Consider the following 22983-nt stretch of genomic DNA (forward strand, 5'->3'; position numbering starts at 1 on the left):
AAGGTGCCAAGGTTTCCATAACGCCTCCATGCTGCAAAAGTCTGCCTTGCTGGATGGTGCCATACTTCCTCAACACTCCTTGCTGCAGAAGTCTGCCTTGCTAGATGGTGCAATGCTTCCTCTAAAGGCCCGTACACACGTACCGATTGTCGGCCGTAAATATTTGGCCGCCGAACGATCGGCCGATTGTAGGCTTGTTAGTATGATGCTTCCGACAGCCGACAGCGCATTTTCGGCCGAACAGAATCTGTCGTGCAGACTTTAAAATATTTGTTGGCCGTCACCAGAACGGCCGATTGTTCGCCAGTAAGTACAGAATTCGGCCGACAAATAGCAGATTAGCAAGACTGGGCATGCTCCGAAAAGAAAAAACAAGGAAAGTTAACCATCACATGACATCACTTCTGCAGTCGGCTGTTGTTGGCCGTCAAAATTCGTGTTCAGTCTTTAGCACTTTTCAGCCGACAGGACAGCACCGGACAAAAGACAGCCGATCGTTCGGCCGACATTCGGTACGTGTGTACGGGGCTTTAGCCTCCATGCTGCAGGAGTTTGCCTTGCTGGATGGTGTGATAGCTTACCTGGGTGGATGATGTAAATCAAGCATTCTCATATGAGAGGGTTGATGAGCAAGGACATCAATGGCGCAGATAGGCAACAAGGTAGTGTAAATTGGTGAGTTTACCTTACTGGGGCAGTCAGGGGGCATTATCACATTGCCATTAATAGACAGGTGACTGTATCTCTTAAAAAAAAAAAAAAAAAAAGAATCTTTGCTACCCTTCTTTTCCCTAATATTCATAGCACTGCGTAAGGGGAGGCACTTATTCTTGTTGACAGTGGAAGACCTTTATATCATGAAAAGCGGTCTGAAATTAAATCTAGAAAGCATAAATGTAATAACAGAAGCTATTTTTTGCTGGATAAAAGTATCTAGTTTACCTATAACTTCGAAGTGATATTTGAAAAAAATCTGCGCTCATGATCAGTGAACATTTGTTTGAATACAGAAGTAATAAAAGATCCTCCTAAATTCCTTCCATTCCTATTTCTTTTTTAAAAATGAATGGATGAAATGAAATTTTTTTTTTCTTTGTCATTGTGGTGTTATTTTAAATAAAACGTATTTTCCTAAATAGCGCGTGGGATGTTTCAATGAGTCAGTTGTACTGAAGACACATTAGTATACACACATGAACAATTTTCAGATCTCAAGGAACTCTTACTTAAACCAATCGGAGGTCGTTGAAAGAAAATACCCCTTACATTGGTGGTCAGTAGGAGGAATGCCACCTTCACAGACAGGTAAAAAGAGAATTTGGGTCATGCTGCTGGTTTTTCCAAGTGGCGTTGACCCTGGAACACTTGAGGTGCCATCAGAAGGGAGGTCAATCAGCCACAGCTTAAGCAACCCCTAGAAACCACTGGATGAACCCTGGTTTGCAATTTAACAGGTACTTTTCTGTGTGGTGTTTTTAAGTTTCTGTATTTCTTTATTCAGTTTTAATGATCGCATTTACAAACCAGAGTACTATTAACCACATTGCAATACCATTGGGAATTAGAACAAGGGAAGGGTGGAAGGATTGGGGAAAAAGAGGAAACCAAAAGGTGGAAGGAGCAAAAAAAAGTATTAAGAAATCAATAGGACCATGGTGGGCAAGACAAACCAAGACCTTACAAGTACAATAAGATCTTGGTGGGATCTCTTCTGCATTGTAGGTACCAAATGGAATATAGAACAGAATATGGAAGTCTTCACTATATAAGGGGCTAGGAACTCAATTAATGCTCAGCCAGGGCCATAAATTAATCAGAATCCCTATTGCGCACCTAGCTAGTCTAAGCTTGGTGGGGTTCTTCAGGATCATTCTTGTCCATGGAAACAAGGGTCTCCATGGGTATAATATTGTATAAGATTTGTGCCCATTTCACTTTGTAATGAGCTGTTAATTTCTAGTGCCGTGAGATTGTGTCCCATGCCACAAATAGGCAGTGTCTTAAAATGCCCTTCTTGGCTTTATAGAGGGATCCAGGTATTATAGATAAAGCCACCTGGGAGGAGGCCCTAACATTTGAGATGCAAATTGTTCTGCAGACAGAAAAAAACGATTTCCCCACTAAATTTGTAGATATGGGTCAGGCTGTACATGCAGTGTTTTAAAGGTGTAAAACATGGAGAAATGTGCATGTATTGCAGAGATTTACTGTTTTTCTTTTTATATTGCCTAGACATATACTTTAAAATACGTTTAAAGTGAACACTTTTTTTTAAACCCCTATCAGTTGTTGCTGTCTGTGAACTGGTGGCCAGTCCAGATGCTGATTATGTTAGTAAAATTCCTGTCTGCTGAAACTCAACTTGCCATTTGCAACTATTGCCTAAGGCAGTGGTTCTCAACTCCTGTTCTCAGGACCCACTAATAGGCCAGGTTTGCAAGAGAACTGAAATACTTTCACAGGTGATATCATTTGCTGCTCAATGATTGCAGTATTCAAGTCTGCATCTCCCCAAGGTAATACTTAAAATCTGGCCTGTTAGTGGGTTCTGAGGACAGGAGTTGAGAATCACTGCCCTAAGGCCTCATTCACATGGGTGTGCCAATCTGTATAACAACAACAAAAAATGGGAATAAAGCGCTGTCCCATGGCAGAATAAAACACCAGTTCTTCAGGTTAAAATGAAAGAATGTCCATTTTAATGAACATACCACGAATGGAGCAAGCCACTGATGAACACTGAATAAGCCAACAGACAGTAAACAGTACCTGGAGGAGAGGCAGCATGTGGGACAGGCAACTCCAGGGGCCACCTCTGGAGTCACTTGATGTGGTGGAGTGGAGGGGTACTGGTCGGCAAGGAGACGGTAGGAAGAGGTTCACCTCCAGGGGAAGGTCAACTCTGGGAATGGGAGTCCTAAGGAAAACTGTGGCAGCCACCCGGTGTTGCCAAGGAGACCAAGTCGCCGGCATGCACGGAGTCAACCGACTGTCATGCAGAGGAAGCTGCATTCGTACCCAAAGATGAGGTCACGGGTGTGGTGGGAATTGCCTGCAGATGTCAGCGGGATGTGGGCAGTGGTCGAGCCACTCTCAACGTGAATGGAGAATGCAACTGCGCCAGCTGTAGGACAACTACATGTTTCTGGGCCAAGCTCCTTCTTCATGTCAAAAGTTCCTCAGCACCTGGTCTTTTTTGTTGATGTTTTCCGTGCCAATCTGTATGCCTGTGCAAAGGGTCGTCTTCAGCTACCCGGGGATGCACAGGTGTTTCATGCAGTCTGTCTGCATTCTAATTGGTACACTGGACCTGCATGGTTGTACACTCCAGGATGCTTGTGGAGGTCCATGCAGGTCTGTGCTGCCGGCTACCTGTCATTGATTTTAACCGGCTGCTTGTGTGCACCTGTGTTTAAGGGCCTGTGTAAATAAGGCCCTAATTTTAAACACCCAGCTGAACTTAAAGTATACAGTGCATCCGGAAAGTATTCACAGCGCTTCACTTTTTCCACATTTTATGTTGCAGCCTTATTCTAAAATGGAATGAATTCAACATTTTCTTCAAAATCCTACAAACAATACCCCATAATGACATTGTGAAATAAGTTTGCCTTAAATCTTTGCAAATTTACTAAAAATAAGAAACTGAAAAATCCCCATGTACATAGGGTATCACAGCCTTTGCTCAATGCTTTGTTGAAGCACCTTTGGCACCAATTACAGCTTCGAGTCTTTTTGAGTATGATGCTACAAGCTTGGCACACCTATTTTTGGGCAATTTCTCCCATTTTTCTTTGCAGGACCTCTCAAACTCCATCAGGTTAGATGCGGAGCATCGGTGTCCAGCTGTTTTCAGATCTCTCCAGAGATGTTCAATCAGGTTCAAGTCTGGGCTCTGGCTGGGCCACTCAAGAACATTCACAGAGTTGTCCTGTAGCCACTCCTTTGTTATCTCGGCTGTGTGCTTCAGATCATTGCCCTGTTGGAAGACAAACCTTTGCCCCAGTCTGAGGTCCAGAGCACTCTGGAGCAGGTTTTCATCAAGGATGTCTCTGTACATTGCTGCATTCATCTTTCCCTCAATCCTGACTAGCCTCCCAGTTCCTGCCACTAAAAAACTTTCCAACAGCATGATGCTGCCACCACCGTGCTTCCCTGTAGGGATGGTATTGGCCAGGCAATGAGCAGTGCCTGGTTTCCTCCAGACATGACGCTTGCCATTCCGTCCAAAGAGTTCAATCTTTTGTTTCTCATGGTCTGAGAGTCCTTCAGGTGCCTTTTGGCAAACTCCAGGCAAGCTGCTATATGCCTTTTTTTTACTGAGGTCAGTCTGGCCACTCTACCATACAGGCCTGATTGGTGTACTGCTGCAGAGATGGTTGATCTTCTGAAAGGTTCTCCTCTCTCCACAGAGAAACGCAGGAGCTCTGTCAGAGTGACTATTGTGTTCTTAGTCCCCTCCTTTACTAAGGCCCTTTTCTCTCAAAGGCTCAGTTTGGCCGGGCAGCCCACTCTAGCAAGGGTCCCGGTGATTCCAAACCTCTTCCATTTATTGATGATAGAGGCTGCTGTGCTCATTGGGACGTTCAATGCTTCAGAAATGTTTCTGTACCTTCCCCCAGATCTGTGCCTTGACACAATCCTGTCTCGAAGGTCTACAGACACTTCCTTAGACTTCATGGCTTGGTTTGTGCTCTGACATGCACTGTTAACTGTGGGACCTTATATAGACAGGTGTGTGCCTTTCCAGCACCAAAAATGACAAAATCCACTTTTGGCATCAGGCTTTGCTAAAAAACTTAAAGAAAAAATGTATAGTCAAGTACCTTGGATGTCAAAAAGAATCTGTACTAAATGGTGGGAGAAAGAAAATGCTGCTGGTCAACTGTAGATGTACTACATATGTGTAAGGCCAAAGAAAAAACTAGCGCAAATTCTTATATAACCCAAGCCTGGCTGGGATGAACTGTTAATATCCTTTAAACCACCCTATGAAAAATATTTTTTTTTTCTCCAAAAGTGGCAGTGCAAAGTTGTAGATATCGCATCCACAATCAAAATATATATTGTGCTGGGTTTTGTGGAGGGATCAAATCTGCTATAATGGCCTTATACTCCTGCCCCTCTGCTAGAGTGTACACGTCTGGCCTACTTTCTAAAACTTTCAAAATTTCCAATGGCACCCGCCAGGGATGTCCACTTTCGCTTACCATCTTAGACCTCATGATTGAACCACTGGCTGAGTCCATTCGCCAACATCCTTCGTTATTTGGATTCCAGGTCTGGGATGAGGATCATATGGTCAGCCTTTTTGCTGACTATGTGATCCTCCTCCTGACCGAACCAGAAAAGTCCCTGCCAGCAGTGACCAGTTTGCTGGATTCCTTTAGTCTTATATCATACTAAAAAATTAATTATTCTAAATCTCTCATTCTTGACTTGAGAATAACTCCTCCATTAAAACTAAACCTTCAATCTTCCTACCCATTCACATGGGCGAAGGACGGTATCCCTTATTTAGGGATCACAGATATGTATTCCAGAGATAAGACTATAATCCTTCCACTTTATAAAACTCTGTTCCGACCACATCTGGAGTATTCTGTCCAGTTCTGGTCGCCAGTCCTCAGGAGGGATGTGTTGGAGCTGGAGAGAGTCCAGAGAAGGGCAACTAAACTAATTAGGGGATTGGAGGACCTTAATTATGAAGAGCGTCTGCAATAGCTTGATTTATTCTCCCTGGAGAAGAGACGCCTGAGAGGGGACATGATAGCAATTTATAAATATCTCAATGGTGATCTCGGCATAGAAAAACAGCTATTCAGTCGAAGGGATTGCATGAGGGCTCAAGGACATACAATGCTATTAGAAGAGAAGCATTTTAACCCCAGGCAACTTGGGGGGTTCTTTACTGTTAGGGCTACAAGATTGTGGAATTCTCTACCACAAGTCTCCTTGTCTCTACCGTCTCCTTGCCGACTGCGGGAAGTATGGTGTCTTTCAAAAGACTCTTAGACGTACATCTCAAGGATCAGAACATTCAGGGGTATGCAAGATGATTACAGCCACACACCTACACAGGTTGAACTGGATGGACTATTGTCTTTATTCAACCTCACCTACTATGTAACTATGTAACATTGGCCCCCAAATTACGTTTAATGGCCCGTGCAAATTATGAACCCCTGATAAATAACATTCACTCACAACGGAACAACATGACACGTTCTGCCATTTCATGGGTAGGTAGAATAGCTGCATACAAGATGTCTATCCTTCCGCAGATTCTGTATTTCTTTAGAGTTCACCCTCTTTCTATTCCAAAAAAATTATATTACGACCCTTACAAAATCGCTGACCCAGTTCATTTGGTTACACAAAAAAAACAAGGTGTGCAAAGAAAAACCTTATCGCCCACAAAAAAGTGGGTGGTATGGGACTTCCAGATCTTAATGACTACAGGTTAGCAGCCATCATAGACCAACTGGGTTACTGGTTTCAGACATCCGATAGGCCTCGTTGGGTTGAGATGGAGAGGTCATTATGCAATGTTCCGGACCTAGCTTCCGTACTGTATATGGATTGTCTGGTGTCTGGCAACACTTCCTCTCTCTCTCCGACCATGGAAGCCTCCATATTACCTTGGCACCATCTCCTGACCAACGCCAATGGGGAACCCCCTATCGATGTACCCCCCATACCAATACAAACATTGGAATTCAGAATACCTTTTCTATACACCAAACCTTTACTTTGTTACAAAATTAAATATATTCAGGACTTTTACTCCGATAGTGTTCCCCGCAAGTGGCCAGATATGTAGCGCCATTTCTCCTTTCCCCCCCAAATTATATTTTCTTTGCTTTCGTATTTCACAATACTTGTCAAAACACCCCTTACCTTCTCTATGCGTCTTTCCTTCTATCTGGGCTTTTCTCACGGCTCCAACACATAGGAAAGGTGGAATCTCCCTTGTCTACAATGCTCTCCAATATGAATCAGAATTCCAATTATCCGTAGCCATTCAAAAATGGAACACAGACCTGGACACGCCATACTCACTAAAAATCAGAAAACGTGCTGCGCAAGAAGTGCACAAAAATAATCAGTGATTACATGAATCAACAAGTGTTATCAACAAAATATGGTGTCCATCATATGTGCTCTGATGAAACATAAATGTTCATATAAAGTGCTCCAAAGTAATAATTAGTATATCCAGGTGATGACAGGACAGCCTCAATCCCTTGTGAATCAAGCAGGAACCACCAGTGTGTGAACTCCCTCCACCAGTAAGATTGGTGTTCTCACCTTGATACCAGACCCAAACGGGCCAGCATGAGCATATCAGGGGATAAACAGACTATCACAGGTAACCTCTCCAGCCTTCACCTCCGGGGGTCGCCAGGACATAAAATAAAGATAAAGCAAAGATCTAGTGCTCTCTGAATGTAAATAATGAGCTTTTATTGAGCATAAAGGGGTAACTCACATTTGTTGGGCACTCAGCCGTGCCTGCTATTATGGCATTCAGTGTTGGAGAGTAGCACCCGAGCGATCGGCGTCAGGCACGCAGGCTCCGCCTCCCTATACGCGTTATGCCTGGAGCGTGGGCTCCGTTTGGCTTCTTCGGTAGGGGTTTCATCAGAGCACATATGATGGACACCATATTTTGTTGATAACTCTTGTTGATTCATGTAATCACTGATTATTTTTGTGCACTTCTGGCGCAGCACGTTTTCTGATTTTTATGTTTTTGTTGTGAGGTGTGGACACAATTTGTGTATGCAGCCGGATTTATATATTGATTTATTCTAGCACATTTTATACACATTTCAATTTCACTTAGTCTTGCGCTGATAGTTTTTTCACTATACGCCATACTCACTGACAGACTGGCAATGGGCCGTTCAGTCTAACTATCGTTTTTCTAAATGTGTAGGACACTGGGAAACAATGCTCAAACTGCTTCACAGATGGCACTATACGCCATATAAACTCTCTCTAAGTTCTCGCCCCATCATTCTTACCAGTGTTGGAGACAATGTGGACAGGTGGTTAATCTGACTCATATTATGTGGGATTGCCCATGTTTAACGGGTTATTGGAAACTAGTCTTTCAAATGATTTCTTCGTTTTAACAGGGGTTATACAAAAACCCTCCATGGGCTTGGCTCTACTCAACCTTGGGATTGATAAGTTCCCATTATCCATGCGACAAGTTGTATGCCACATTTTATTACCAACTCTCCACAATATATCAATCAACTAGGGTACTCAAAATTCACTTGACTTATCTGATGTCAAATTAGCGGTCAATCGCAATCACTTGTTTGAGCGATTACTTGCAATTAACCAAGGCTCATGTGCAGCCTTTGACGAAAGGTGGAAGATCTGGGTTACCTTTAGAGGGTAGAATTAACTGATTGCTAAGTTCATTATTCGGGAGACTGTATCTTATCATGGTGTGAATTGGTTGGGAGACCGCCGCTCCCTCACCTCGCGTACAGTTAGTACCTATTGGGGGTGCGGGGGGTGATGGGACGACGGAGGACTGACCAGAGCACTGCCTGCCCTTCCAATGGTCTACTTTATATCAACAAGGTAATAATAAAATGTTTCCATACCCACATTAAGACCCGGTTCACACTTCTGCGTGTGCCGGGTTCGCATGTCATGTCGGAGCGCACTGCTCCGACATGACATGCGATCAGCTGTGCGGTGCGAGTTTAGCCATACAGTTTGTATGGCTAAATTCGCACCGCACCCGCAGCAAAGACGCACAGGAGGCATTTTTGCTGCCGCATCAGGATCGGATCGCACAGCGGTTCACACTTGTGCGATCCGATCCTGTGCGAACTGCACGATCGCACTGCGATATGCGATCAAACTGGGGGTGTCGTTAAGATTACATTGACACCCCCAGCGGATCGCATATGGCAGTGTGAACTGCCGGGGGTGCGTGTGCGATGCGGGAACAGGCTGCAAATTCGCAGCCTTCCCGCATCGCAATAGTGTGAACCGAGCCTTAACTCAGATAAAAATACGGACTGTAGGGAGATACACAGGATAAGGTTATCAAGTACAATACTGTATTTTTCGTTTTGTTTCATTAATGCCTGATGCACTACAATGGAATTGCTCTTTTGATTTTGTTTGTGTGTATTAAATCAATAAAAATGTATTGTTGGAAAAGAAAAAAAAAAAAATTGTGCTATTGTAAAAAAAAAAAAAATATTTTTTTTATATGTGCGTATTGTAAACATATACCAGCTGTCTAAGAGTCGGTTCACACTGGGGCGACAGGACTCTGTACTACTTCGGGGGCGACTTGTGCATTCCCATGCACCACGACTTCGGAGCGACTTGCATGGACTTCACATAACGGAAGTCTATGCAAGTCGCTCCGAGGTCGCCCCAAAGTAGAACAGGACCCTTTTTCTAAGTCGGAGCGACTTGTGTCACTCCTATTAGAACGGGTCCTGTAGCAGTCAATGGACTGTGAGGGAGCCTGACAAGTCGCGCTAGTGTGGACCAGGTCTAACACAGCTGAGTAAAGTGCAAAAATAATGTATTATGGAATTAGCCTGTATGCTGGAAACTATATGCAAAGTGCAAATAAGTGAAAAATATATTTATGTATATAAATGGAAGACTATTTATCATCATATAGCTGCCTAACACGGCCGTATAAAGTGCAGAAAATGATATATTGTAAAAACTGTCCCACACTCTGGAAATTTTGTGTAAAATGCAAGTACGTAAATAAATTATATTTTATATATATTCTATGAAAACTGCCCACTACCTAATAGTGTTATAAAGTGCCGTCCCACTGTTCGGATACTGAAGTACCAAAAAAATTTGAAAAAAAAGGAAAAAATGTGCTATGTTTAAAAAATGTTATAAAATGCTAATGTGACCTTGATGTAAAATATATCCTAAATATTATGGCAAGTAAAAGATTTTAACAAACATCAACCCAAAAAAAAAAAAAAAAAACATCTGAGATTAAACTGAATAAAATATTATCAAATAATAAGTCCAAAATTCAGTCCATATGATGCATAATAATTCCTCCCAGGTGATAGAAAGTGCAAAACGTGCAGTAGCAGTGCCAATATAGACAATAATGTGCTTTCAGTGTCCACGCATGGAGATCCCACCATCCGTGCAGAACCTTTTCCCCTAAATGCACACACCAGAACACCAGCTGGTAAAACCAGCACTCTCGCTTTCAAAAATCAATCTCCAACTTGAAGGTATAATTCAACACCCCTGCTCAATCCTCCCAATGGTCCCGTTCATTCAAGAGGATAACCCCACAGATGAGAAGATTATATTGAGGGGAAGGAGAGAGACAAAGCCCACATAGCATAACTCTGTATTAGAATAGTTTAATACAATAAAATGAAACTGGTTACACTCACAAAAAATAGTGTCTACCCGACACTAGGATATCCGGCATATACACAGTGCAGCAAACCTCCCGGCTGTCTCCAACCTAGATACGAGCGTGACTGTACTGTCTGCGGTGTTTCTCCTTCAGTGTCCTAAGCCTCGCCCTACTAGTTTCGTTGCAATGACCTCTTCCTGGAGCAGCAATTTCTGGCTGCGACTGTGAATCAGAAGGTCCCACAGTCGCTTCCAGGGGGTCTGCAGGTGAATTGGTATCCTGGGCCTCCATTGCTGAAATAAAATTTTTTTTCTGTAATATCCCTTTAAGGCCGCGAAAAACGCGGTCCCATCGCTATTACTGCAGGTACACAATCCCTGATTATTATGTAATAACAGCAGAGCAGAAGAGGAATAAACCCACAAGGAAACCCAGGAACGTTACCAGACCACAGAGAAGCATCAAGCCTGATCAGTGTAAAAACTAAACCAACACTGTCTGCACAGGAAGAGGAAGAAGCTCTGCCTCTATCATTACAAGCCATGCCGCATGCCTGTCCATTCCACGGACCTCAAGAAAATGGCAGCTCATACATTCTCAATGGGGAAGTATAGAAAATGGCTGCCCATGACGTTATACAGCTTTTCATATTAATGATCCCTCTGGGACTATTTTTGTAGGCATAGACAGATTTACCCTACATTGGAGGGGGAGTGCTATTAAGAGGGAAATTTCTAAATTGGAGATGAAATGGATATTTACTATTAAATCCTATACCCCCTCATTGGCTTTATTTCCATTAGGACATTAATGTGGAAGATAGTATACAAAGCGAAGTTGTAATGAAATGCGTAGGGCAGAGCAGTGTGCTTGCATCATCGCGTAAACCTGAAGTGACAGTAAAAGTGCCATACATGCCAGCTTGAATCTTTTTTCAATGTTTATTTATTTTACCTATTGTAAATGTCATTTTAAGGCTTAATAAATTAATTGTAAGGGTTTTACACTATGCAGTCCATTTGTCTTTTCCATAATTTCCTGAGTAATGATTGGAGGTGAAAGGAGAGGTGATACTAAATGTGGAGACATATAAACATTTCCAGCGTGAATGGAGTATTCTAAAGGATCGTATATTACCCAGCCTGCTTGACCTTTCTTTAATCAGAAGGTCATTTACTTGTGGTAAGCATACATCTAATCTTTCATGATAAATGATTTCACTAGTAAATGGATATTTACTTTTAAGTCCTCTAACCCTCATAGGCTTATTGTCGATTAATGGCCTAATACCCTCAATATTAATGCCTAGTACCCCTCCCCTTTCTGTTACATTAGTGTTAGATCAGTATACCACCAGTGATGAGGATTTATTGGTCTATTTTAATAATTGGGCTTTTTTTGGATGCTGTCGCCCCTCTAAGCACTTTTTGGGTAATGAGGTGATCCTGATAACACTTCATCTGGATAACTCCGTTATCTCACTATTTTAGGTCTTTAATACTTTTTGGATGTATTCATTTTTCCATAAGTTTAAGCTATCGGGGAACATTATATGGGTTTTTTATCAATATTATTTTGTTCATGTTTTTTATTATTTTTAAATGTGTTCATTTTGAAAACATTGTTTCTTGGCAGACTTGTCCTGTATTTTACTTTTTGTCCACAAGATGGGGTTTTGACCATCCTTGTTTTTTGATTGTTTTTTTTAAGCCTCAATTTGCCGATACTGGTTTTATATCGGTTTAAATCATTGTGGTTTAGTTCACAATGATTCCTGGTTAGATGTATGCAATTCAAATGTATTTAACCACTTAAGCCCCGGAGGATTTGGCTGCTCAAAGACCAGGGCCTATTTTGCGATTCGGCACTGCGTGACTTTAACGGACAATTGCGCGGTCGTGCGATGCTGTACCCAAACGAAATTTTTCCCACAAACAGAGCTTTCTTTTGGTGGTATTTGATCACCTGTGCGATTTTTTTGATCATGCGCTATAATCAAAAAAAGAGCGTCAATTTTGCAAAAATAACAATATTTTTCCCATTTTTTGATATGAAATTCCCCCCCAAAAAAATGTAAAAATCAAATTTTTTTAAAATTTTGGCCAATTTGTTTTCTGCTACCTATGTTTGGTAAAAAAAATCACAATAAGCATATTTTGATTGGTTTGCGCAAAAGTTATTGTGTTTACTAACTAAGGGAAAGATTTTTGTAATTTTTGTTGTTTTTTTTTTTTAACGAGTAATGTCGGCGATCTGCGATTTTTTTTTTGTGGTACTGCTACATTGCGGCGGACAGATCGGACCCTTGACTGACATTTTTGACACTTTTGGGGGTACCAGTGACATTACTACAGTAATCAGTGCTATACATATGCACTGTTACTGTAAAAATGACACTGGCAGGGAAGGGATTAATTTTTATTGGTGATCAAGGGGTTAATGTATGCCTGGTGCTTACTGACGGTTGTGGGGGGAGGTGACTGAGTGACACAGGGACAGATCGCAGGTTCAGCTATGCTGAACCCTGCAATCTGTCCCTGTCTGTCACTTAGGAGATCCGCCCGCTTGTGTTTACACATGCGGGCGGATCTCCACACTCGATTACTCGACTATTGGGGAAGAGCACCGCTGCTCCTCCCCTGGCCCGACTCCCGCTGTAACTGAATACAGCGGGAGCGAGCCTCCGGTGGCGCGCGCCACCCACAAGGGGAGGAGTCCAGCGATGTAGGTCTACGTCGCTGGATGGGAACGAGCCACTTTGCCGCAGTACAGTCAACGTGACTGGTCGGCAAGTGGTTAAACTGCTTACATTAAAAAGCTTTTTGAAAATCACATACAAATAAAAACAATGCATTACACCAACCACTGTCTGCACAAATCCAACTTAAAGGTAACTTTAATGATTTTGAAAACCCGCTCAATTCCACTGTGTTTCCTAATGTAACCTGTATCTGCAAATGGAAAAAGCTTTCCTAAATTGAAAGACATTGACTTTGGGCTTTACTACTCTGCTAAAGCAAAATGTTTTTTTGGCTCAAAACCAACACGTCTCTGGAAGAGAGAAAACTCTGATCCTATAAGGGGGGAAAGGGCTAGAAGAGTTGTTTGACAATCCTTTATATTCTATGATGCTGCAAACATTCTGAGCATTGGGTCAGCTGCGCTTTTTTTTTTTATTACCCACCCTTAGAAAACATAAGTGGCTGGCAGGAACAGGCTTCAATGACTCTGCATGCCTTTCTTCGCATACAACCTCTTAAAATACTGCAATCAATAATTCAGTTAATTTAATTTTAGTACCTTGCTGCGTTATGGACTTTTTTGCAGACAGTGTCAATGCTGTGGCATGGAGAAGAATCCCATTTAATTACAAACATATATTTTGTTTCACCCCATTAGCTTACATACACAGTGGAGGTTAGTCATTAAACTGCAGGAGAGCAAAAGCATGGCTTTAAATGCAAATTTTAAATGACTTTAGGTTATTTGAAGAGCTATGTAGATATTTTGTCAGCATTAATATGATAAACCACTGGGTGGCACTGCCATACCTTTCTGTTTTATCCTGCCTATCATTTTAACTGAAGCAGAAAGCAAGACAGACATATCCAGACCACCAGCTGAGAGGAGCCTGTGTATCTGATAAGACAGACACCATACCATCTCTCATCCTCACTACAATAGACAGCCAATCCCCTCCTGTGGCAGCCTGTTACATTGCAGTGCTAAGTGGTATAATTTAATGACTTAATGATAATTATTAGGAACACAATCCAGTTCCCAAGAAATCTTTTTACTTAACCCCTGATATGTATTGCCTAATGTTATATTCTTTGCTGTAGCAGCAATCAAGCAGCTGCTAAACGACTTCCTACAGAGCCAAAAAAGAATTCTGCTACATACTGTACTGTATACTCCATGAAAACATAGAACACTATACCTCCAACAAGACCAGTCCAAGCAACATCATTGGACATAATTATAATATGATCCTATTATACTCTACACATGGAACTCTTCAACTCCAACAAGAACATGGTACACTTCACATCCAACAAGAACATGGTACACTTCACCTCCAACAAGACTGACCATTGGGCATCATCATAATACGATCCTAATATACTCTATGAGGAGAACAATACACCTCCAACAAGACTAGATCAAGCAACATGATACAATACGATTCTTTTATACTTATACATGAAACGCTTCACCTCCAACATGACCACTGGACATGATCATTATATGATCCTATTGTAGTCTATGTATGGAACACTTCATCTCCAACAAGACTGATCGCTGGACATCAGGGGCGTAACTACAGGGGTTGCAGGGGTTGCAATTGCAACTGGGCCCAATGCTCCAGGGGGACCGGCATTGGATAGGAGGGGCGGCGGGGGCAGCATGTAGAGAAATCACTGTCATTCTTTTTCCTCCTGTAGCTGCAAAAAGAAAATGGAGGAGATTGGATCCTCTGTATGCTGCCCCCGCCACTCCACCTATCCAGTTCACTTGTGTTCTGCTGTCTCTGGGCCCCTGTGTGCTCCCCTAGTCGCCCCCCCCCCCCACTGTGATCCCTCCCCTCTCCTGCCGGGTGCTGCAGGGGATGTGTTACAATAGAGAACCAGGAAGGGGTAAATATGTAATTTACCAGCTCCTTGCTTCTCTATATGGACAGAGTCATAGTCAGTGACATTGTAAAAAAATAAAATAAAATTATAAAAAATAATACAATTAAAATACCAAAAAATGAAAACTACTGACACCAGTGGGTGTACTTCCAGGATCGTAAAGGTCACACTTGCAACCAGGCCCTGGCATTTCACCACCGTGGGGAGGCCCCAAGCTGGCAGGAAGGGGGCCCACTGCAAAACTTGTGAAAGGGACCCGCTGTGGGACCATAATAAAGGGCCCCGCAACGAGAGTAAAGGGCCCCTAGGATCAGTGGGAAGAGCCCCGGGCTTGAAGGGAAGGGCCCCTGCCAGGGGTCCGGGGGGGCCTTTCATGGTTTCTTGCACCGGGGCCCTGAAGGTTCTAGTTACGCCTCTGCTGGACATCATCAGAATACGATCCAATTATACTCTATACAGAGAGCACTACACCTCCAACAAGACTGACCACTGGACATTATTATTAACCTATCTTATTATACTCTCTACGTGAAACTCTCCACCTCCAACAAGACCAGACCAAGCAACATGATATAATACGATCCTTTTATACTCTATACATGGATACTTCATCTCCAACATGACCAACCACTGTAGATGATAATAATACATAATTATTGTACTGTATATAGAGAACACTACATCTTCAACATGACTGATCACTGGACATGGTCATAATACAATGCTATTATACTCTATGGATAGAACACTACACTTTCAACATGAGTGACCACTCTGGACATTGCCCTAATACAACCCTATTATACTCTACACATAGAACACTTCACTTCCAACAAGACTGACCACTGGGCATCATCATAATACGATCCTAATGTGCTCTATACAGAGAACAATACACCTCCAACAAGACTAGACCAAGCAACATGATACAATACGATTCTTTTATACTCCTACATGAAACGCTTCACTTACAACATGACCAACCACTGGACATGATCACAATACGATCCTATTGTACTCTATATAGAGAACACCACATCTCGAACAAGACTGACAACTGGACACAATCATAATACGATCCTATTATACTCTATACATGGAACACTTCACCTCCAACAAGAACATGGTACATTTCACCTCCAGCAAGACTGACCACTGGACATAAATCCTAATACGATCCTATTATACTCTATACAGAGAACACTACACCTCCAACAAGACCGACCACTGGACATGATTATTACCCTATCTTATTATACTCTATACATTGAACACTTCACCTCCAGCAAGACCAGGCCACGCAACATGATATAATACGATCCTTTTATACTCTATACATTGAAAACTTCACCTCCAACATGACCAACCACTGTAGATGATAATAATACAGTCTTATTATACTGTATATAGAGAACACTACACCTCCAACATGACTGATCACTGGACATGGTCATAATACAATGTTATTATACTCTATGGACAGAATACTAAACCTTCAACGTGAGTGACCATTGGACATTGCCATAATACGATCCTATTATACACTACACATAGAACACTTCACCTCCAACAAGACGGACCAATGGACATGATCATTATACTATCCTTTTAAACTCTATATGTAGAACACTACATCTTCAACAGGATTAGATCAAATTAACCACTTAAGCCTCAGAGGATTTGGCTGCTCAAAGACCAGGGCCTATTTTGCGATTCGGCACTGCGTGACTTTAACGGACAATTGCGCGGTTGTGCGACGCTGTACCCAAATTAAATTGATGTCTTTTTTTCCCCCACAAACAGAGCTTTCTTTTGGTGGTATTTGATCACCTGTGCGATTTTTTTATTTTTTGCGCTATAAACAAAAAAGAGCGTAAATTAAAAAAAAATAACAATATTTTTCACATTTTTTTATAAGAAATTCCCTCAAAAAATGTAAAAATCAAAATTGTTTAACAGTTTAGGCCAATTTGTTTTCTGCTACATATTTTGGGTAAAAAAAAAATCGCAATAAGCGCATTTTGTTTGGTTTACGCAAAAGTTATTGCGTTTACTAACTAAGGGAAAGATTTATGTAATTTTTATTGTTTTTTTTTTTGCGGGACTGCGACATTGCGGCAGACAGATCGGACCCCTGACTAACATTTTTTACACTTTTGGGGGGTACCACTGACATTACTACAGTAATCAGTGCTATACATATGCACTGTTACTGTAAAAATGACACTGGCAGGGAAGGGGTTAACTTTATTAGTGATCAAGGGGTTAAGTGTGTCCCTAGGGGTGTGATTCTAACTGTAAAGGGGCGTGGCTTGTGATTTAACCACAGAGACATACGATCCTACATAGCAGGATCGTATGATCTCTGCAGTTACACCAGGGAGAATGACAGACGGCTTTGTTTACATCAGCCGCCTGAAGCAAAAAAGAGATGACCGCACTCCGATATAAATCAAAAATTGGAGTAAAATTTATTCCACATCAAACAAATAGGCAAACTGGAACAACACACTGTGGATGCAAGACGCAAAGGCAGACGCGTTTCACGACTTAGGGATGTCGCTTACTCATTGCATGATCTCTGCAGTTACACCAGGGAGAATGACAGACGGCTTTGTTTACATCAGCCGCCTGCCTTTCTCCCTCTCCAGCAGGAGATCGCGAGTGGGCAGGGAACATCGGAGCCGCCAGTCACACGCACGGGGATAGCCGTGAACGAGCGGGGGAGGGAGCGCGCTCCCCCCTACAGGCTCCTGGGCGAGCGACGTAGTACTACGTCGCTTTGCCCAGGAGGGGCTGACTGCCGCAGTAAATATACTGTTAAATGATCATAATATAATTCTATTATAATCTACAAAGAAAACTGTACCTTCAAAATGATCAATGATTGGATATGATCATAATACAATTCTTTTACACTCTATACCTAGAACATTACAGCTCCAACATTGCTGACCTCTGCACATGATCATAATACGATTTCTATACATCTTCTATAAAGAACACTCTACCCCTAACATGACCAACCACTGAACATGATCATATTATGATTCTATTACACTCTACACAAAGAACACCACACCCCAAAATAACCAACCACTGGGCATAATCATAATACTATTCTGCTTCTGTTCTATACCTAGAACACCACACTTCCATCATGACTGACTGCTGAATCATAATGCAATTCTATTTATACTCTATACCTAGAACATTATACCTCCAACATGACTGACCACTGCACATGATCATAATACGATTTCATTACACCCTATATATTAAACTTCCCCCACCCCAACATGACCACCCACTGGACATGATGATAGTATGATTCTATTACACTATATACATAGAACACCACACCCCAACATGGCCAACTATTGGAGATAATCATAATACAAATTATTTTATACTCTATACAAACACTTTGTAGAACACTCCCCCCTCAACATGACTGACCAATGGATATGATCCTAATATGGTTCTGTTGTACTCTATGCATAGAACACCACACCACACCTGAACATAACCAACTGCTGGACATAATCTTATTATAATTCTATTATAATCTATACCCAGAACATTACACCCCCAACATGGCCGACCACTGACATGATCAGAATGCAATTCTGCTGTACTCTATACCTAGAACACTCCACACCCCAACATGACCAACCACTGGACATATTTACATTTTAATTATATTATACTCTATACCTAGAACATTACACCCCTAACATGGCTGACCAACAGACATGACCACAATACATTTATTTTACACTCTATACATAGAATAATACTGCCCCAACATGAGTGACTATTGGACACGATCATAATATGATTCTTTTATACTCCAAACCTAGAATATTAAACCTCCAACATGACTGCCCAATGGACATGATCATAACACAATTATATTACATCCTATATATGTAACACACCACCTTCAACATGACTGGACATGATAATATTATGATTCTCTTACACGCTATACGTATAACACCATACATCAACATGACCAACCATTGGACATGACCATAATACAATTCTATGACCCTCTATAGATAGAACACTTCACCTTCAAGATATGGATATTATTATAATACCACTCTATTGTTTTGTATATACAGGCAAAATACTACACCTCCAACATCACCTGACTGGTGGGCCTAATATTGCAATTCTGTTGCCCTCTATGTAGATCCAAAATACAGTAAAACCTTGGTTTGAGAGTAACTTGGTTTAAGAGCGCTTTGCAAGACAAGCAAAATTTTCAAATAAATTTTGAATTGATATACAAGCGATGACTTGATATACAAGTAGCCTCAAGTCACAGCTGAATATAAAAGAGAAGAGAGGCGCCTCTAAGTGTAGCAATATGGTTAAATTTAATGAAGGTACAACATTTAGCAACTCACATGGTTGATGATTGGAACAGGCACATCTAAGAATGCAGGCATCCAGGCTAAAGCTGTCCACATAGACCATCCTCTGCACCGCCATCTACGTCATCCCTCCCATGCTGCCCCTCGCTTTCAGATCGCTTTACTGCAGGTTGGTCTTCCCGGTCAGGATTACAGACTAGCAGCTGGCGGTGCAGAAGATAGTCTATGTGAACAGCTTTACCCCGGATGGCTGCATACTTAGATTTATTAATTATTTATTAATTAATTTATTCATCAACCATGTGAGTTGCTAAATGTTGAACCTTCATTAAATGGAACCATATTGCTACACTTAGAGGCGCCTCTCTTCTCTTTGATACTCTGTAGCTCCTGCTGGATTTTGCTTCTAATCCCCTTGTGGAAGCGGCTATTTGTGGATGGACATTTTATGGTTATATAACCTCTCGCAATGCTATAATCTTTTTATATGGACTATAAACTGAAGGACTGAGGAATAAATGGTTGTGGAACGAATCATCTGAGTTTCCATTATTTCTTATGGGGAAATTCGCTTTGATATAAGAGTGCTTTGGATTACAAGCATGTTTCCAGAACTAATTATGCTCGCAATCCAAGGTTTTACTGTAGTATCTTGGTGTATATTCAACATGTGGCACTGTAGAATATGAGTGGCACCATTCTCATAGTTAAATGTGCGCCCTGTGCCCTATCTGTCCAGCAATCGTTAACACTGTCTATCTCTGTTGTATCTACACCAGCCTGTCTGAGCTCTATTGATTTGCAGCACGCCCAGGCTGCTGGAGAACCCTGAAATGGCACGCAGCTGTGTCCTTCCTGAGCAACCATGATCGATGTCTGCTGTCTCTAGACTTTAAGGGCAGTCCTAGTTTTTTGTAAATTTACAGTGATTAATTCAGCAGAAACACAATTATTATGATTTTTTTTTTTTTAAATCCGAGTATTTACTTATTTCTATTTTTTTTTACTATGTTTTTCAGTCTGTTTGATAGATTTATGCACAGTTTGCAAGGAATGGTCCTTGTCAGCTTGAATCTTGTCTTTAGATTTCAAATTAACGGCAATATTTCTCCTGTAAGATTATTTTTTCGATGGTGCTTAATTCTATTTGACCACCCTTCTCATCTCAAATTCCCTATTTCTCATCTTGAGTATTGCATAGTTGATGATTTAAGCCATCAGCATCTTCTTTTATTAAAGGAGACCTCCAATCAAAATGTGAAATCATTTTGCATTGGGGTATCTTTTTAAAATGTGACTGTACTTTAAGAGCCGGTTCACACTCATGCGGCTGCGGAGTTCGCATTTAATGTCGGAGCGCACTGCTCCTTCATTACATGCGATCGGCTGTGCGGTGCGAGTTTAGCCATACACTTTGTATGGCTAAATTCGCACCGCACCCGCAGCAAACACGCACAGGACCCTTTTTTGCAGCCACATCAGGATCGGTTCGCACAGCGGTTCACACTTGTGCGATCCGATCCTGTGCGAACTGCAAGATCGCACTGCGATATGCGATCAAACTGGGGGTGTCGTTAAGATTAGATTGACACCCTCAGAGTATCGCATATGGCAGTGTGAACTGCCGGGGGTGCGTTTGCGATGCGGGAACAGGCTGCGGATTCACAGCGTTCCCGCATCGCATAAGTTTGAACCGGGGCTAAAAAGTGCCTTTTTTGGAGCTTGTACTGGTCACTTTGTTTAATCGTTTTCTGCTGAAGTTTTGGTTCAGATCTCTTATGTGAAGAGTTGTTTTCTAAGTCCACTGTTCTTGTTCACTGTGGATTTTGTACCTATGGCCTTTTTTTTCCTATGAAATGCTGAAAGCCATCCCAGAATCCTGTATATGCCGAGAATTCCTTCCAGCCGCACAGCCAGCTCAAGTTTCTGTTCGAAGTCACACAGGACTGCTACTGAGAACTTCCAAACCCAGAAGAACTTGTTTTAGCTCTACAACAGTCAGGAAAACATCCACCACTGCCAACGCTAAGAGGAAACAGCGTAAGTTTGTATTAGCCCAAGGAATGTGTTGCTATATCCTGACTTATACTTCTTAGCAGAGCAGAAAAGGTACCAAGCATGGGGCACCACCCTTAACCACTTTACAACCGGAGGATTTTGCTGTCTTCCGTCCAGGCCACTTTTTGCGATTCGGCGCTGTGCGACTTCAACTGACAATTGCGCGGTCGTGCGACGCCGTACCCAAACGAAATTTACGTCCTTTTTCTCCCACAAACAGAGCTTTCTTTTGGTGGTATTTGATCACCTGTGCGATTTTTACTTTTTGCGCTATAAACAAAAAAAGAGCGTTTATTTTGAAAAAATAACAATATTTTTCACATTTTTTTATATGAAATTCCCCCCAAAAAAGATGTAAAAACCAATTTTTTTAAAAGTTTTTGGCCAATTTGTTTTATGCTACATATGTTTGGTAAAAAAAATCGCAATAAGCGTATTTTGATTGGTTTGCGCAAAAGTTATTGCGTTTACTAACAAAGGGAAAGATTTCTGTCATTTTTGGTGTTTTTTTTTTAACGCGTAATGGCGGCGATCTGCGATTTTTTTTGCGGGACTGCGACATTGCGGCGGACAGACCGGACCCCTGACTGACATTTTTGACACTTTTGGGGGTACCAGTGACATTACTGCAGTAATCAGTGCTATATATATGCACTGTTACTGTAAAAATGACACTGGCAGGGAAGGGGTTAATTTTATTGGAGAGGGAGGGGTTAATGTATGCCTGGTGCTTACTGACGTGTAGGGGGGGAGGTGACTATGTGATTCATGGACAGATCGGATGTCCAGCTATGCTGAACAGTCCGATCTGTCACTCCCTGTCACTATGGAGATCCGCCCGCTGTGTTTACACACAGCGGGCGGATCTCCAGACTCGATCCCCGACGATCGGGTAAGAGCAGCGGCGATCGCCGCTGCTCCTCCCCTGGCCCGACTCCCGCTGTGAATGAAAACAGCGGGAGCGAGCCTCCGGCGGCGCGCAAGCGCCGCCCAGAAGGGGAGGAGTCCAGTCACGTTAATACTACGTGACTGGACGGGAACGAGCCACTCTGCCGCAGTAGTATTACCGTGAGCGGTAGTAGAGTGGTTAAAAGGGACCAAAACTATTCTAAATCCAATGTGTACTTTTTTTCAGTCCTTTTTTCAGCTATAATGTCTCACACTGTAATTTAAAGCTCTAAAAGAAAAATGCCTAAAAGAAGATTCCTTTGCAAAGAAGACAGTAAGTACTTCTCTTTTCTGTTGCCTGAGTAATAAAAATACCCCCCCCCTCCCCCAAAGACACTTCAGAATTTGACACTTTCATGAATATCAGATTCCTGGTCCCTGCTGCACTCAATGGTTCGATCCTCTGACCCTAACTCACCACTGTGTCCTGTAGTGATGTAACAGCCACTGGGAAGAATCACAGATCACAGCGAGGGACCAGGAAATCTAAACTTCTATGCAGGGCAAAGAACATTTTTTTTCTAATGCCAGTCCCGCAAATGGTAAATAATTACAGTGCCTT

Source organism: Pelophylax lessonae (genome assembly GCF_965119305.1).
Source record: "Pelophylax lessonae genome assembly, chromosome: 6".
Taxonomy (NCBI): Eukaryota; Metazoa; Chordata; class Amphibia; order Anura; family Ranidae; genus Pelophylax; species Pelophylax lessonae.